The sequence below is a fragment of the Argiope bruennichi genome, chromosome 3 (genome assembly GCF_947563725.1).
Source record: "Argiope bruennichi chromosome 3, qqArgBrue1.1, whole genome shotgun sequence".
NCBI lineage: Eukaryota > Metazoa > Arthropoda > Arachnida > Araneae > Araneidae > Argiope > Argiope bruennichi.
In genome coordinates, this window is record NC_079153.1 from 129,428,177 (window position 1) to 129,447,391 (window position 19,215).

Consider the following 19,215-nt stretch of genomic DNA (forward strand, 5'->3'; position numbering starts at 1 on the left):
CTTGAGATAACTGATCTTAAGCTGAATTTGCTTTGTCATGTGATCATGCGTACTTATAAGTGATCATGCTGCCTTCACTTTCATTGATTTTTTCCCCAACGTCTTTTGAGTTTATTTTGATCTGCCGTCTCATACTGATCTCCATTCTTTGAAAGTACTATTAATGCGAATATAATACGCTTTCTCTATCTTTATCACTAGTTTTGAAATTAGTTAAAATAGTTAAAGCTATAATCGTCTGCAGAATAGCATGACTAATGTGCTAATTTATGTAATAACATAAATATATCTAAAATACAAAAATAAATTATTTTACTTAAAAATAATTTGAAATTTTATTTTATAAGCTAAAATCAAACATTTTCTATGAGTGCTTTATGCATTAAATCATGCTTTAATATAGTTAAATTATTAGATAAGACCGGGTTAATGAAACCAACATGTGTAACATTATAAAGTGGTATATAAAACTTATGCTATTAATGAATCTTTAAAATTTGAAAATTATTTCTTTGTGAAAAATGTGCTATCGAACGGTGTATTTTTTAACCATTAGTCCATATTGTAGACAATTCCTTGCATAAATATGCTATTCTTTGTAAAGAAAATTATATCGCTTAAAACTAAATTTTAAAGCGGCGTTACGTTAAGAAGTAGTGGAAAAAAATCACTACATTTTTGGGAACACGATAAATGAAGATTCAGTTGAAAAACATTAAAAATCTGATTATCTGATGTTTATAATGCCCAGAAAAATTCTGATTGATAATCCAGTTAGTTTGGAAAGATAACAATAATATGTTTTTTTTTTTTATTCAATCCAAATTTTACTTGATTCATTTCTTAAATATTTCATATAATGTCCACGGCTTACTCTATAAGTTTATTTCCAAAATTATATTTTAACTTTATAATGAATCTGCTGTGAAAGTGAAGTTGATTGAAAATATTTTTTCTACAACAAAAAAATGTTTATATATCTTCTGATTGCAGTTTATAACGTTTATTTTATTGGAATTATTTTTTAAATATTGGAAATAATTTATTAAGCAATAAATAGTTTGGCAATAATTTATCAAACAATAATAGATTATTGCCATTTATTTATTATTATTATCTGCAATATAATTAATTCTGAATACTATTCAAAATTTTAAATATATTATTTCTATTTAAAAACACCAAACCTGATAATTCAAAATGATTAAAGAATCGCTAAAATTAATTACAGAAGAAAAATTTCTGTTTCTAAAGAAAATGAGAACATTATTTGTGTGCTTATCAAAACTTTATAAGATTATATATTTTGATTTCTTTTGGTTGGAAAAAACGCTCTAGCATAAGGGTATTATGTTTCTCTGGCGGCAAAAAGTATTTTTCTAAGGAATAAAGTAAGAAATGAGCCATATAACAATAGTTTGTTATATAAAATTCATTGTGCTAGCACGTTTCGGACAGCAAGGCTTGGATCGAAATCAATCAATCAATAATAATAATAATAATAAACCATGAGTAGTGTAGAGAGAATTGTTTATGGGAAAACACCAAAAATATAACTACTTTTTATCGAGTTATCTGATATCAACGATCATTGCTATTTTTAGAGTTAATTCGAAAAATAAGCATCAAACGCAAACGATTTCCACTGATTTCAAAAACAACTTACTAATTTTAGATTCATCGTCTTTATCAGCAGATAAATATGAAAAAACAAAACTTCAAAATCTCTTGCTCTTTCCCCATATCAGTCTTTTTTAATCATTTTTTTTTCATGAGAATTATTTTATTATTATCTGTTTTGTAGTTTCATATCCGCAATATTAGTACGTTGACAGCCAAGGAAAATTGCGAGTTTCTGGATTTAGAAAATAATTTGATTCTCTAAAAATTATATTATTCTTAACCTTAACTATAGTACATATAAGACTTCATGGGGAATTAGTGGCATAAAGGAAAATAAGAGTTGCATTATCAAATAAGATATAAATAATTGCTATATTTATTCTTAATATACATAAAAACCATTGTGAATATGTTCATTCCTGTGTTTTCACATCTCCTAAATATCTTCGCCTAATTATTTAAGGAAATGAAAAATTACTGTCTGCTTTCCAAAATACAAAAACTGATTAAATATGCATTTAATAAGAAATTAATCACAATTTTGCATTTTTACCAAAATGAATTTCATAGGAAATTATTTTTGGAAAAAATATTTTTACATCCTCTTAAAATTCAGAATTTTATCCCTTCAGTAATACCAAATACATTTCTGTACAGTTTTTCTTCCAACGGCAATTTATTTTTCTTAAAACTTTAACATAGATGATTTTAAAGGAAAGAAATTAACCGTCACTCCTTTGTTAGTCTGCAAGAAGACACTAATTATTCTATCGCTATTTTTTAAATTTTTATTTTAATATATATTTTTGAGAATATTTTACCGGTTTTAAAGTAGTGGAGTAACGACTCTTAAAGAAGTCATAAGTTTACTGCTTAAATTCAAAAGAAAGTTAAGCTTTCAAATTATTATTTTAGTTATTTTAATGTTTCTAAATATAAAAAACTAACAAAATTAAATATTTTTTTAATAGTCTTAAAATGTTCTATAAAACCTCTTGTATTTTCAGCGTTTATGAGCTAAATTTTCAAAGTTAATATAACAAATATTACTAACGCATGAAAAAAATAATATATCGCTGATTTTTTTAAAATCGCCATATTTAATTGATATTCTATATATCAGACAGTGAAAGAAGTTTATATTTTATACGAAAGTAATTTTTACGTTAAAAATATTATAAGAGAAGATTTTTTTTCAGTTGATAAATAAGGACTACTTCTTTAAGCAATAATAATATTTTTTGTTTTGTTTTAGGCAATACTTTTATAATACGTTAGCATGAGTTTTGATATAATTATTTTATTTTCTAACATTTAAAGAAAACATGAAATATTCATGTTTATCATAAAATATGACGACAATATTTTATATAATATTATAATTGGAAACTATTTCCTCTAATAAAGTGGAAATTTGAGAAAAGAGAAGCAGAAAACAGACATATGAAATTAAAGAATTTTCATATGAAATCAGTCTATAAAAATAATTCTAATTCTCCATTAATGAAGTATATTTGATTCCAGTTTTAAGTCATTTGACATATAAATTAATGCATTAGTTTAATAGAATGAAATATTTTTTATTAAATTCCACAAATATTCTGAAAAATAACTCAAAATTAGAGATAAATTTAAATTTAGAGAGAAACTCATTGACAGAAGTTTAGAATTTTAGTTATGGACTCATTAATTTAACAGATATTCTGAGATTTTTAATATTCTGAAAAATGATGCACGGAGCAAGCTTTATAAAAATGCTTTCAAATTAATTGCATTAGAATAATTATTATTTCGAAATGGGAACATTTTGAAAATGGAAGTAAAAAACTGAATTATTATACGCAAAATATATGTTAAAAGCTTTCGTTATTATAAAAGTTGAACCGAACTTGGTATACATAAATCGTATTAAATGCATCCTAGTTGTTTAATTAATATCCCTAAATGAGAATTTTTAAAGTTAAAGAATAATTTATTATTCGTAAACAACAAATAGTAATTTATTACTCGTAAATAAGATTTATGATTTTAATCTGTTCATTTCTGTTAATGAAAAGAAATGGGAATTGTGTATTAATTAAAAGGATGTTTATTCGCAAAGTATATTAATGTCAAAAAGAATTTACAATGCAATTAAAATTCTATTTAATTATAAATTTACATAGAATAAAGATATTTGTAATGGAAAGATGTTTTCATGTTTTTAAGTTACTTTGATTCAATATTCTTGACAATGGTAAAGAATTTTTGAATTAAAATTTATCTTAAAATGCATTGATAGCATTTAACTGTTATTCGGACAAATATATTTCGAAGTACTTTCAGCAATGCCTATGCAAAAAGTTTTAATTTATAACAAAAAACTTATGGAATTTTGTACTGTTATAATATAAATATTAAACCAGTCTCCCTATAATTTAAAAAATATTTTAAACTGAATGAATTTAATTTATAATTCAAAATTATGATAGTAAACAGATGAATAATGCATATCTGTTATATGCTTTATGTTATGTTATGTTTATGTTAGACCACTTTCTAAATGCTACGCGTGGCAATTTTCAATAAGAATAAAAATTAGAAAGTTTAATTGAAGTAATTAAATGAATTACATCATACTTATAGCTATTATGTTTAACTCTCTTTTAGATTGAAAAACTAACCCGCTGTAATTTTATCATCTATTTTTAAATGCAAATCAAGCAAATTGATTTTAATAAATTTGAAAAAAAAACTAGAAAATTAGAAAATTATAATTTAATAAATATTTATTGATTAACGCCTTTATAAGTAAATTAAGTTTAAATCTTTTCAACATAAAATTCTATGTATGACAAAAATTATGTACTTCTGAAATGATTTCCGTTGTTTTGTTACTTTTGCAAGTTTTATGCATAGTTTTAAGGGTAATATAATGATACAGTAGTAAATTAGAAAAGTGATAAAATATTTTACTTTATTTTATTTAAGAATACTAATATCGCCTCTAAGAGACAAATAAACAGCAGATATAAATTTATCGTATTTATTTATTACATTTTTAAAATCTAGAAGCATTTTCAGTTAATATGGAAAATTTCTTTTAAAGCTTTATTTAGATATTGCTATAGACAACCCTAAGCCTGAAGAGATTAAGAGCAAGAGAAGTTAAGAATTTTATAGCAAAAAAAAAAAAAAAAAAATAGTGAAAAATAGTGAAAAAAATAGTGAAATGTTAGTGTAATTTAACAGTCTACAAAGAAAATGGAAATACAAACTTAAATCAAGAATGCATAAAGAATAGCTTAAATTTTAAAGGAACTATTGCAGGTATTAAATCTTAACAGATATCTCACCGAAAAATTGTAAAAAAAAAATATGTGAATAACGTTAGAAGGATAAATATATCTGATAAAAAAAAGCTAGATTCGTGGTGATTGCACAAAAACTTATTTAATAAATGTAAATCTATCATACTTTTAAAAATAATTGTTTTAATAAAGATATGTCTCTTAAATATAAAACTATAATAATATCTTTCAAAAAATGTTTAAACCTAATCTACTGTTTTGTATTTCATAAAGTGCAAAAAAAATTGCTGAGATTCAAAGAGCTGCTTTGTTATTTCTTAAATGAGAATTAAAATAAAATGCAGATTTTTTTTTCTCGTGTTCCTAACAAAAATGTTACAAGAGAAGCGAATTACACATACTTTAAAAATCAAATTCATCAATGAAGAATGAAAGAAATTCGATTACATTTATTTTCAAAAGTTTGACTTAGAGTTTTAAATCATTCTTATTTTTCCTCCCCCATATTTAATTTTACTTAAGAATATTTTTAAATCTTACAAATACAAAACCAAATTATTATTCTCATTTTACAAAACTCTTTCAGCTGACCTAGATCCAGTGTTTAAATAGTTTTACCGTAAAGAATTTTTAATAATACTGAAATTATTCGGATCGTTACTTTTGGAAAGAAAGGAAATGTTTTTGTTTAATCGGTCCATCCTTTAGTTTAATATACAAATAGAAAACTTTAAAATTATAGAAAAATGTATCAATTAATTATAAATTATCTTAAATATATAAATTTATACCTATAAAAATATTTCATATCATATTATGTACACTTCTTGTGTCCAATGACCTAAAACATTTTTAAATAAGGCATAAATAACATAGCTTTCAAATGGAATGAACAAAGAACTAATTTTCCTTGAGAGAGCTTTTAATGATTTGATTAATTGTTTAAAAAAGAGAAAATTTGGAGGCACATTTATCTGTTTAATTATTTATATCAATTTGTGAATGACATACAGGAAGAGAATTTTTTTTCATAACATTTCTTAGAAAAGTGGCAAATTTATTGTGGAAACCGCTCACATAGAATTGTTTATCAGAGTATGACAAAAAGTTTATTGAAAGTCTGAAAAGACAAACATCCATTAATTGCTATAAAACCTTTTAATGCACAATCAACTTATTGTCGCAATTCAGCGGAAAAAAAATTCATCTTCAAGATAAGCACAAAGATTCAACTTATGCATGATGCAACTAACAGTTATTTGAGAAAGTTAATACTGTGACCATAATGAAGCGAAATGTAAAGAATGACGTCATATTGGAGATTTGTCAGGAACCAAACTCCAAAAAACTCCCATTATGAAATAGTTTCATTTCAGACCACTCTCTTTTATTATTACATTATAAGTAGCATATTATATAAAAATCAGCGGTTGATTATATTAATGTATAACTAGCTATACACACATAAGTAACGTTTTAAATAACGATCTTGAAATTTATTGATGGACAGTTGGTTCTCAATTTCGGCCAATTACAGAAATTAAAACCTTCTCTTATTTTAAGGATTGTTTTAATTATTAGTCGACCATTCCTATCCCTGCTAATAAAAAAAATGAGTGTTGACTTGTTAGACCTATTTTTGGTCCAATTGCGCTTTAAAGGTATATATATGTGTGTATTGGAGCTTTGCAAGTCAGATAGTTTCACCAAATAAATCAATCCGATATCAGCAATGTTGGAGGATGGGAATGTGCATTTCGATGCGACTTTTTAAAATTTAAATTATTTAAAAAAATGTAATTAATTTCTTTTGGTCTTTCGAGATAACTACCAAAATATTATTGAAAAAACATGATTAAAAATATCCTTATCAAAAGTAATTTTTCTATCATACAGTTTTTCCTTAAATTTGACAATTTTTAAAAGTATTTCTAACGTATTTTCAACTAATTATTTTGCATAATCGCATTATGGAGTTCAAACCATTTTAATAGTTTCATTGAATGCTTAATCGCGTTATCTTTTTCCATCATTGAAAACTAAAGAATGATTCTGTTTATTATCAGCAAAATTTACGGAAGGAATAAGAAAATGAAGCTTTAAGAAAGCGAAAGGCAAAGTGCAATTAGAAAAACATTACTCGGATAATTGCTTTTTTAATGGCACTACCATGCCATGAGATCTGACTCCATTAGAACGGTTCGTGTACGCAAAATGCACAGCAGAGATAATACTATTAGAATAAAATGCTTATAATGTCTGTCGAAATTTAATGAACAAATTAACTTATGAAGGATTTATTGTCATTTTATAGGTCGAAAATGAATTTCTCTGAAGAATAGGAATTTGAAGTGATTAAAACTTCTTGTTAAAGAAAATCATTTTTTGATTATAAATGTTATTGTAAATTATGTTGTTGCAAAATATACAGAAATGCTAAATTTTGCTAATATATAAATTTATAAAGCGCGAAGTAAAATTAAAAAAATATTATCCCTAAAGAATAAAGTAAATTTATAAAGAATAATTTTACATGAGCAGTATTTCACCATTTTTACGTCATGGCAAATTTTATTCAGGGTATTATGATAAACGCCTTGGAAAATTTTCAATGATGTGAAATTTCTTCAAGTTTAAATGAATTTCCAAGAAGGCATTTAGATACAGGATACAGAAAAAGGAAAGAAAATTTCGTTACAAATCGTTAATATTAAAAATTATTTTTTTCTTAAGAATAAAGTTTCTAAATAAAGATACAATTTTTTAGAATGGGAAAAGAAACTTCATTACTTGTTACAGTACTTAAAACAGAAAATAAATTGAAAATTACTAAATCTTAAAATCTTACTTAATCTTTCTTCTTTTTAAAGTTACTTAATCTGTTTTGATGAAATGTTTAATTACTAATAAAAAATTTTATTAGAAGATTTATTTATAATTAATTAATAACAGATTTTTAACATCATTGAATAAATGAATAAACATTTATTTTAATTATTTATATATATCTTTAATTTTTAAAATTTTTATGAATTTAACTGTACTCCTAAAATGAATTATTCGTTAAGAAGGTGAAATCGATGTTTTTTCCTGCCTTAAAAGCGAATTCAATCAATATAATTAAGAATATTTAATTTTTGAAATTACTTAGTGATTGGATGATTAGATTCGATCATAAAAAGTTTGAAATATGTGAAGTTTATCATCTAATGTAAATGCGGTATTGCTATAGATAGAGGACAACAGTGAACAGACGTTCTGAAACTGTTTAAAAAGTAATTTTTGTTAGTTCACATGGTACAATTAATTAATGGAAAGAACAATGAAGCATTAGATTAATTTCATTAGTATACAAATTTCTCAATTAATTGGTGTTCTGTGGCTCTTATGGAAATGATTTTTGGAAGATTTTGTAGTATGACATTTTTATTCTGTATCATTTGCTCCAGAACAAATTTCTTTCAACACAATCATCATCAAATAACATATTAACGTGATAAGAAAATTGTTTTAATATCACATTAAATTAGGTATTTAAATAAATTTTTTGGATGAAATTTATTTGAATTTTTTTGGGAAGCAATGCATTCCTTGAAAATATGGAATTGAATTATCTTAAAAAATACTTCGCATTACAAAATTTCCTCATTAAAAATAAATTTTACAAAAATAGCTTTTAAAAAACATACTTTCATTAGTATTTTAGAAATTCGAAACATTGGTATTTCAATCATTTTCGCTCTTTTAATTTTTTTAACGCATTATTCATTACTATAAATGCTTTTGAAGTTTAAAATCATTACTTTCCTCAGATTCATAGAACTATTGAGTACATTTTATCGAATCAAAATTTAATAATTGATTAATTAATTATTAAGCTTTAACAAAAGGGTATTCTTTCATCGAGAACACACAAGTGAATAAAATTTCAAAATTTAAGAAATTGCCTCGCTCGAGAAGTTATAATACTTACTTCCCACTGAAGAAAGTATTAGGAGTTTTTATTAAATAAAAATATTTCATTAATATAATAGTAATTTTGACGTAATATCAGTTGCTTATAATGATTTAAAATATTTGACAAGCACAAGCGTGGCAATCTTAACATAAATAAAATAGTTTACATGCTATTATTTGTAGCATCAAAGAATTATGGAATCATTTGAACAATTCAATCATTTCGCTTTTTCTGTTTTTAGACATTTTGTAAAATCTTAAATCCACGGTAAAGGACTGAAGTAAATCTATAATTATGTATTTGGATTTTAAATGTTTGACTATTTAATTAGTTTTTTTAAAAATACTATCAATGTAGTGAAATAAATTTATTACATTTTAAATAGAGCGGCAACTTTTAGATTTGGTTATTACCAAACATTTAATTAAAAATCATATTTTAGTGGTAAAAAAGAGAATGCGATATGTTCTAAAACCTTGCATTAATCGCCTTGTGTTTAATCTAAATTCGAATTTCTTTATATAGAAAGATGTAAATAATTTCAGAATGTCTTTCTATCTTAACCTTTAATGCATGATTTTTTAAATTTCAAAATGAAAAGTTTTTGGCTTAGGAAGTTCACATTTAGCAGCAGAAAAAGATTTCTATTCTAAATTTTGTTCTATAAATTCTTCTTTATATTTTAAAATCTTTTCTATATTTCTATTTTCAGAATCCTAAAAAAAACTTTTATTCTAAAAGAATTCTATTCATTATTTATATGAAAAATAAATTATGCATCAAATTCGATACAGTATGCGGTGAATAAGGGTTCATAAATGTTGATGCTCAAAATTAATCATTTTTGTGACAAATGTTTGGGATAAAACGTTTTGGAAAAACTTCACTTTCGTTTATAAAAGATAAAGATGATACTTTCTTGAGTAATTTAAGTTATCATTAGAGGTTATGTGAAACATCCTGTATTTAATTAAAAAATTCAAACTAATAAGCTTTCTATCCCTCTGCAAGAATTATTACAATAATTTCAGGGATTATTCAACAAAGTTAAAATGTTATAAAATGTATAAATCATGTTAAAAAATGTATTTTTTTTTGGGTGGGGAATTAAAAAAAATCTGTTAATCCAATTTAAATACTGATGATATCAGAATGATCAACAGAGTAATATTCAGGGGCAAAAGAAATATTTGTAATTAATGTTTTGCTATTTACGACAGCTCAAAATAAAACAAGGGTTTTCAATCTAAAATTATAACCTTGTAACATGGAAAAAAATTTTTAACGTTATAAATAGATGATTATTGATCCGTTTAGCAATAATTCTACATTTTTACTTTATATTAAAAAATAACAAAAAATATTTAAAGAAAGCGAGTATCTTAGGGAAATATTACTGTGAAGTGTGAATTTAAAAGTTTTTTATTGATTTGTTTTCATGGCCCTTGCTCCAGAACAATAAAGAATTTATTAAATCATACCTCACACCTTCTGAAAGAACTCACTTTTTCTGAGCTACTTAGAACTTTAAAATAGCTATATTGAAATATCGATTCTTATACAAGAGCACGAGATTTGTCGAAGTAAATTGTTATAAAAGAACTAGAAATTTCTCATAAAAATCTCTTGGATTTTTTAATTTACTTTTTGGAAAAACGAAATTTTCTTTTATAAAAAAATAATGATGATACATTCTTGCGTAATTTAAGTTATCATTAGATGTTATGTGAAACATCCGGTATTTAATTAAAAAGTTCAAATTATATGTTCAAGTAATATGTTTTGTTTTTCTCTAAACTAAAAAGTAATTTGGTATTCAGTTAGTAAAATCATATTTCCCTTCCTCTAAGAGTTTCATTGGGTTTCCCCCCCCCCTCTAACTTCTCAACTTCACATTAGTTTTTAATCAAATCATCTATTACAATTCCTGCTTAAAATTTTAAATGCATTTTATAAAGACTTGGAACCATTAAGAACCATTTAAGAAATATTTATGGATTATTTATACTAAGCATATAATTTGAATTCATAAATTATAATCCTTATAAAAATAAATTTTTTTAAATATTAAATTTAATTTTGAAAATTAAATTTAATAATAAAAAAATAATTTTTTTAAATTAAATTAAATTTTTTGAGTTTTTTTTTTTATTTTCCAATATACGATTCAGCTTATTTTGTTTCAATCACCAGTCTGAAAAAGTATTTGAAAAAAAATTATTATTGATGAAAAATTATTTCTCTCTTACACATTAATTTTCTAGCACTTACAGCAACTAACTTATACAGTAATTTCAGTATCTCTTATACACTAATTTTTCTAGAAATCAAAACCTCGAAATGTTTTGATCATTTTTAAATTCTTTTATGCTTGGAATATTAGAGCAGGCAAACTAGCGCAGTAATACTCAAACCCCTTCACTAAATATCTGATTTTTCCAGGTTTCCTAGCATCAGAAACTCACTCCTACTGTCTTATACCATCATCGCTACAAAAGTGAAGAGTGATCGATTTGAAACCCCAATTGGAGGTAAATATATCTTCTCTTTTATTAAAGTGATGTTAATTTTGCATTAAATAAGATTTCTAACTGAAACTAAATTATCGTAAAGCGAGCGTTTGTTTTATCCTTTTCTCTCTATCTCTTTCTCTCTACTATTTCGTTTCATGATGCTGTAAATATAACTGAAAAAATGTTTATCATAAAGTAAAAATTTAATTAATTAATTTAATTTAATTTTTTTAAAGAAAAGTTTAAATTAATTTATTAAAATAAATTTTGAGCTGCAGTTTTACGTGCTGATAATATGCTTCTATAATACATTCATAGCTAAGTAATAATAATAGATTTTATATTGGTCGAAATTCTTCTTTGAGGATTGCTGAAGAATGAGATATGATCATGCCAACAATTTTCTAATACAAAAATATGCTTTTTAGAAAATTAATCGGAAAGATAACATTATTATATGCAATTTATCATAGAAGAATCATTGAAATCATCTATCCGATCTTTAACTTGTTGATTTGGTGTGGAATTTTAGACGATGTATAGGCTACCAAGTTTAGTACTGTTTCTATCTCTTTCTCTCTCTCTCTAGAGTTATCTGACCACAATTCATAATTACGAAATCCATATTCTAGTTTTGCGTTTTCGGTTTTTAAACACGCCAGTCCAAGAAATTAAGTTATTCTGCGTCTTCCACATGTGGAGATGATAAAATAGATTTCATAATATCACCTTCACTTCTATTTTCATGCATATACGCACTTATCAAAGTGTCAATTAAATAAACTTTATTTACAAATATTTTAATTTTGTTTAGTCAAAAAATGATATTTGACTTGTTATGCTCTAAATTTCTCATTAACTTCTTTTAAAAGTTGCATATTTAAAGTCATATCAAACCTTTAAAAGCATTATCGTATTTTATGAGATTGTATAAAAATATTCCATGAATATTTGGCCCAGCATTTTTGATAAAATAATATCATTGATATTTAAAACAAAACTTTAATAAATTACTTATTCGAAATTTATAATGTTTTTACATCTATCTTCATTCTATTAAGCCTCCTATGATTAAAAAAACTAAAGAAAAAACCTTATCTGTTTCGCGCCGTTTTAACAATAAAGAAAGTAATCTAATGTGATTGTCTGTTCTGTTTTACTCGCTTGATGTATTATGCCAAGACCTTTCAAGAAAAATGTTCATTTAGTTACATAATTTAATTAACATTAGCTTTTATCCATTAACAATCAGACACGCCTTGGAATTCCTTAAATAGAAAAAGGAAACTAATCGGCCCTTTTTTATTATCTTTGTCGTTTCTTATTTGATTATTGGCTAAAGCTAATTAAGCATAGTCAATATTATCTGCGCTTTTATTATGTCGATCGAAGTTTGTGTTCCGCAAAATAATTCCTTTTTTTTAAAAACTTACAATATTATTTAAACAAAAGATCTAAAGAAAAACTCCGTTTTTGGTGGATCTTTTGCCAAGAGGCCATCTAAGATTTTAACTTCCCTGGAATTGCTTCAAATTTCATTTAAAGAGTATTTTTTTATCTGTAAAATAAATAAATGCTGAATAATTCAAATTTTTATCATTATCCTCTCTCTTTCTCTCTCTCTCTCTCTCTCTCTCTCTCTCTCTCTCTCTCTCTCTCTCTCTCTCTCTATATATATATATATATATATATATATATATATATATATATATATATATATATATATGCGTTATAAATTCGTACAAATAATAAATTGGTATAATTTATAATAAATTGGTGAAGCAAAGAAGATGAAAGGTAATTTATATCAACAAAAGAAATTTATTTTTAATTATTTTTGATGAATATATTTAAACACGATCTTAAATCCAACGTTTCAATTATTTCTTGACAATTTTCAGTTAAATCTATGAGCAGAAAATACTTATTTGAATCAAATTAAAAATTGATGTCATTAATATAATGGGTGGAACAGTTATTCGCTGATACAGGTAGTGTCAAACAGAAAGTCAAACTTTGTTCTATAAAGTTCAAGTTTTCCAGAATTCTTCTCATTTTTCTAGTAATTGATTGATTACAGACCTCTTGATCCATTTTTTTCAGCGAAATAGTAGGTTCCATGTTTTAATACTCAAAATCCTTATATATACATGTTATTTTATGTAGAGGAAGTACAGAATTTCTTGTATTATTATTTACCTGTGCATAATGTAAACAATAATTATACAAGAAATAAAAATTCGCATATCCTTTTAGGATATGACAAAATTCTTAATGAAGTTTTGGAAAAAGAATCTTAATTTTTAACACTAAATCTCAGCTTCATAGCTTTCAGAAAAATCCACACTACCATAATTTTTGTCAAACAATCAAAGATTTTGCTACAGCTTTGCACAATTGCGAAATAATTTGCTGAACTGTCAAATTATTTAATTCTATTTCTTTTCGCTTATAAAATCATTTCACAAAAAAATGTGTCATTCAAATAAATATTTGGGAAATTTCAATCTTGTTTGAAAATATGGATTCCAAGGTATTAGTGGCAATTTTTTAATCATAAATCAAAATAGGACAATAAAATGAATAAAAAAATAATTTTCCCGAAAAAAAAGGAATTCTTGAAAACAAAGAAAAACCGTCTGGGATTAAAAAGGCTTGATGCCCGTTTTTGAAATGCTAAACATAGCGAGAGGTCAAAATCAAGACAAAATCAGATTCTTGAAAGAATTCTTCTTAGAGTTTATTCCAGTTTATTTAATATACCAACGAAATGCGGGGGTTTTCATGCCCTTACGTGCGATTCCCAGAACATCCACCTTCAATTCTTGGAAAATGAAAGACACACCTTCGCCCTTTCTGAAAAAGGAAGATTATTGGTGGAATCTACTTTTATGTTAGTGACCCGTGGCGGACAGTTGGTGGTTTTGCCTTCAGTTGTTTCCAGACAGAAAAAAGGTGGATTCTGTAAACAGCTTTGTCTGGTACAGATTCTTTTGTAAACAATCTTGCCTTGTCTAAAATGTTATAGTGTCTGGCAGAAAATAGCCAGCCAATTCACCAGCAAAAAAATCTCCAGTTGTCTGTCTTATTTGAAAAGAAGATCCGAACTTAAAATAAAACACACTGTTGTCGTACACAAGTTCTTTTTAAGAGTTATTCTTTGAGTGAGGAATCGCTACATGACTTTATATAGAATTTAAAAATTATTTTGCTATCATTAAATGATTCTGTGGATTTTTACATTTCTTCTTTCTGTGGTTTCTAAGGAACATACATAATGTAGGACTTTTTTATGTTTATATTATATGAGATGAAACAGATATCAGTAAGAAGATAAATAAGCCTTTTATATTGATTATTTCCATTGCAAATACAGAAAATTGAGATAAATATAGCATATTCATAATTTGAGAAAACATGAAAATGAGAAGAATAAAGGCAGTGGTGACGAAATGCAATAATTATGGTGTATAAAAATATGGAAATTTTTTGAATTTAAATATTTTTTCAATGAATTTCTCACTAATATTTCTATGTCTGCTTCATGTTTCTAAATACATAATAAAAATTCAAGAACTCAAAATTTAGGAAAAATGTCTTGACGAAATTTTGGAACAAGACAATTTCCAAACGAATATTTCAAATTGATGAAATGAAAAGTCTTTCCGTATTTTCAATCCCCAAACTTTTTCAGTCTGCTTTTATAATATAAAAGCAGTACGGCCGAGAAAATGCATCTGAAATAAAAGAAAATATTATTGCATTTATAATAGTTACTCATAATTATTGAACTTGGTTACTATGGCTCAGATAACTTCAGAACTTTTCACCATTTATTTTCATTTCGGCATCAGCTATTATTTTAAAAAAATGTTTTAAATTTCCTAATAAACATTAATTTGATTTAATGTTCAACAAAAAATGCTAACACAGTAATTTTATAATTATGACACTAACTACAAAGAAAAGAAACTTCTGAGGAGCACGAAATTATATTAATTGACAAAGACGTAAGTTAAAAAATTGGTTTTCCGCTCCTCAAACTTCTACATGATTCCAAGCTGAAGTTATCATATATGTGGACGATAAATATTGAAAATTACGAATCTGTCGAGATATCTTCACAACTAATGTATTTTGTATAATTTTATGGTATACAATATTTTATTTGTGCGTACGCTGTCATTTTTTAATTCCTTCTTTAAATTGATGAATTTAAATTAAGTCTCAATTTTTTTCTATTAGCAAATTTTGGAAATCCAGAAAAAAGATAACTTTATTGTTTAACTTCATAATAAAAATATTAGTGTAATTTTAAAAATCCAAATAATTTTCTCGAAAGAGTTGTCTTAGTAGCGAATGCAATTATTGACTTCATTTCATTACCCTAAACTTTCTTTCTCTCTCTCTCTCTCTCTCTCTCTTTTTTTTTTTTTTTTTTTGGATTTGTAACATATATTTAGAGAAGCAATATCTTTTCAAACTTTTTTAAAATAGAAATCGGAACATAAAAAATTAATTTCCCCGAAAAAATTAATATACAAACAATTGTTAAAATAGTCCCCATGACTTTTTGATTAGTTTATATTATATTCGTTATTTATATTCGTAATTTTGAATTGTGGTTAGATGAGAAACCCTAAATTTTAGCAGATCTCCAAGCTTTCTTACCACGCCATCAGAATATCAGTTATTCTAAAAGGAAGTTTTCTTTAAAGATATTTGCTAGGATATGAGATTAAAGAATTTATTGTTGTAGGAATTTGTCCATCATTGCTTTGAGTTCTTAAATATAGTACAGTTCTGAAGTGAAAGAAGCCCCCACCCTTAATAGTTTTCCGCATTAAAGATATCCTAAAAGTTATTAAAGTAGTTCTTGCATTTTGTGATTTCAAATAATGAAATTATTTTATAATTTCATGCATCACAATTGCATACCGCAGTGCATTCCATGATGGAATAATAATCTTTTCAACGTTATTAATTACTAGCTGATATACTTGAGATTTAATTTCTTGCGTTTATTTAACAAAAATTAAGCGTGATGTTTAATTAATCGTCAAAAATACTTTTCTAAAATCTTGTTTTATACTTTAATATTTGTGAACAAAAGTTTTAATTATGCGTCTTATGCGAGGTAATAAAAAATATGTTTAATATTAGTTTTCGATGTACACACATGAACACTTTTTTAATAACTTAATTCTATTGGAAAATATTATTTCACATAAAATATTCTAAAACACAAAAATCTTTCTATTGTCTGTTTTAAGTTTTAAAGATGAGAAACTATGTTCCACTAAAGAGTTCTAACACTTCGCGGTTTCTCAAAAAATGCAGATTGTCTCAAACGATTCTTTAAAATAGCATAAATTTAGTTTTTCATAAGTTAAACATTATGAATAGTAGTTTAAATATGTGCGTATATCAATTAATATATATAAGCAGCCATTTTCAACAATAAAATTTGCTCTATCGATCTTTAAAAAAACTAGTAGTAAAACTTAAATCAATTTTTAAGCAACATGAAACCTTAAAATAATTTTTCAGTTTTTCAATATCAGCAACATGAAATAAATCTTATTTAAATATTTTCCTTTCTCATGTTTTGAGTATTTTAAATTCCATTTTTAACAAATCATGGATGATGCGATGTTCATTTCCACGCAATACTCTTGCTCAAAATAAAAATAGTATCTAATTGGTAAAAAGATTAGACGTTTGATTAATTGTCATGAAATCTTATCCAAAATCTTTATGCTTCTCAGGATTTTCATGAAAAACCTTGCATCAATTTGCATTTTTGTCGGGCAAGGTAGACTGTTTTATAATCATATAAAAAAATCTTGCAGCTTCTAATCACTAAAATTTGGTTAAATAGGGATTCTGACTTAATAAGTTCTTCAAGAATAAAAAATAAATCGTATATTATATAAGACATATGATATCTTATATATTGTATAGGACATATAAGATACGACAGTGTTTTCCCATAGGACACTGGAGTATCTTATGGAAAGAATATCTTTCATACCAGAAAAAGATCATGAACATCATGAACATTGATTTGGCTGCTTGCGTTGTGTTTTGTGAATCAATCCACACCAGTATGTCCAATCAGTCAGAAGTTTGACACCGATGGCAGCAGTGTTTAGCACACACTTTCGAAATCGAATTTTATTTTCTTTAGAAAGTTTTAATTTCATTTAGATCCTAAAGAAAATGAGAAGAACCGATACTGTTTTAAAATATAACTTATTGCTTAGAAAATCACTTAAGAATCCTGATCTTTTAATAGGAATTAAAATGAGAAAAGAAAACATTCAGTCTGTGAATTACGATTATTTAAGAAAGCGTTCTTTTATCAGCGTTTTTTTAGAATTCGTTTCTCAAGGTTGATCATTAACTATCTTTTGCAGAATGAAGCAGTTACTATTATTAGCAGATGGGACCAAACGTTGATATTTAAAGTTATAAAATATCTGAATCTTCTTAAAAAGTTAAATATTATAAATATTATACAAGGAGGTAACATTTCTTGTTTTAACTGATAAGATATATTATGCAAACAAGCATGTAAAAACGATATTCGTCCATTTTGTACGTATGAGATATTAATCAACATTTTAAGCTGATATCCCATGTAATTTCTAATGAATTCTAAGGGAAAAAAGTATATGTATTTTTTATCATAATCTCAAAATAATTATTTTTATCATAACTGAAAAATAGCAAAATAAACAATAATAATAATTAAACTAAAATGTAATATTTGTTTCTTTGAGTAATTGTCAAATATACTTTTTAACCACTCTAAGGTTTAACTTTCTTAAATAAAAAAAATATTTTCATCTTTTTTTGCAAGATTACATTAATCATAAAAATTCTAGCAGTATAATAATATTAAGAAGCTATTATCTTCCTTCGATGTATCATATCATAATTTAATATAAGAAAACTTGCAATGTTTTTCTGCAATACTAATAAAAAGCAAATTAATTCATGTTTTAAAACTTCTTCTTTTATCATAAAAATAATGATTTTTTCATTTTTTTCTCAGAAGAATTATATGAAAAGCCGGGAAAATTGTATTTACTAAAATTCAGCTTATTTTGAAAATAAAATTGGTTTATAAAACCTTATCCGCAAAAATGTAATAATTTGCATTTCTTTTGTCATTGCAATTTTATTTTCAGAAACTAATTATATGAAATTTTAATTAGCTAAAATACGAAATATTTATTAATGAGTTGTCAAATTAAAGAATTAGATAAAAATTTAATTTTGAAATATATGCCGAAACTATTTATACTGCAATTATACGCATATGCTTAATTATTGCATTTTAGTTCAAAAAAATTTTACTTTCTTGTATGGTGGAATTTTTATAAATTTTGGACAGAAAAGTTTCATTAATTAATATACAAGTTTGTTGCAATATTGTTGCAGTTGAGTAGAGTTCCTATGGAAATGTATTGAAAAATTTTCACTAAAATAAATAATTTTGTAAAAAAAAAAAAAAAAAATCTTTGAATTTCTGTATGAATCATAAATTTTTTATCTTTATTTTTTATCATTTATTTTTTTCATCAAACAATTCTTTGAAATTGTTCACTGGATTAAATAATGATTAACTGGATGTAGCTTATTAAAAATGTGAAATAAATTATATAAATTCTCTTTCTGGATTTTACTCAGCAATTCAAACATTTTATAGAAAAGAATTCAAAAGAGAAAAATGTCCATCGTATTCAGCTTGAAAATGATTAATTGTTCAAGTAATATCACTGCATTTTTGAAATTTCTGGTATACTAATTATTTTTAAAAACA

At 24.9% G+C, this 19,215-nt stretch overlaps 1 long non-coding RNA gene across 1 annotated transcript in view; it reads left to right on the top strand.

Moving 5' to 3' along the window:
• LOC129963512 (uncharacterized) overlaps window positions 1–19,215 on the top strand; it is a 154,261-nt gene that overhangs the window by 21,875 nt on the left and 113,171 nt on the right. Inside the window, exon 2 of the long non-coding RNA XR_008783984.1 lies at window positions 11,314–11,402. This is a non-coding gene — a long non-coding RNA (uncharacterized LOC129963512). The remainder of the gene's footprint in view (window positions 1–11,313; window positions 11,403–19,215) is intronic.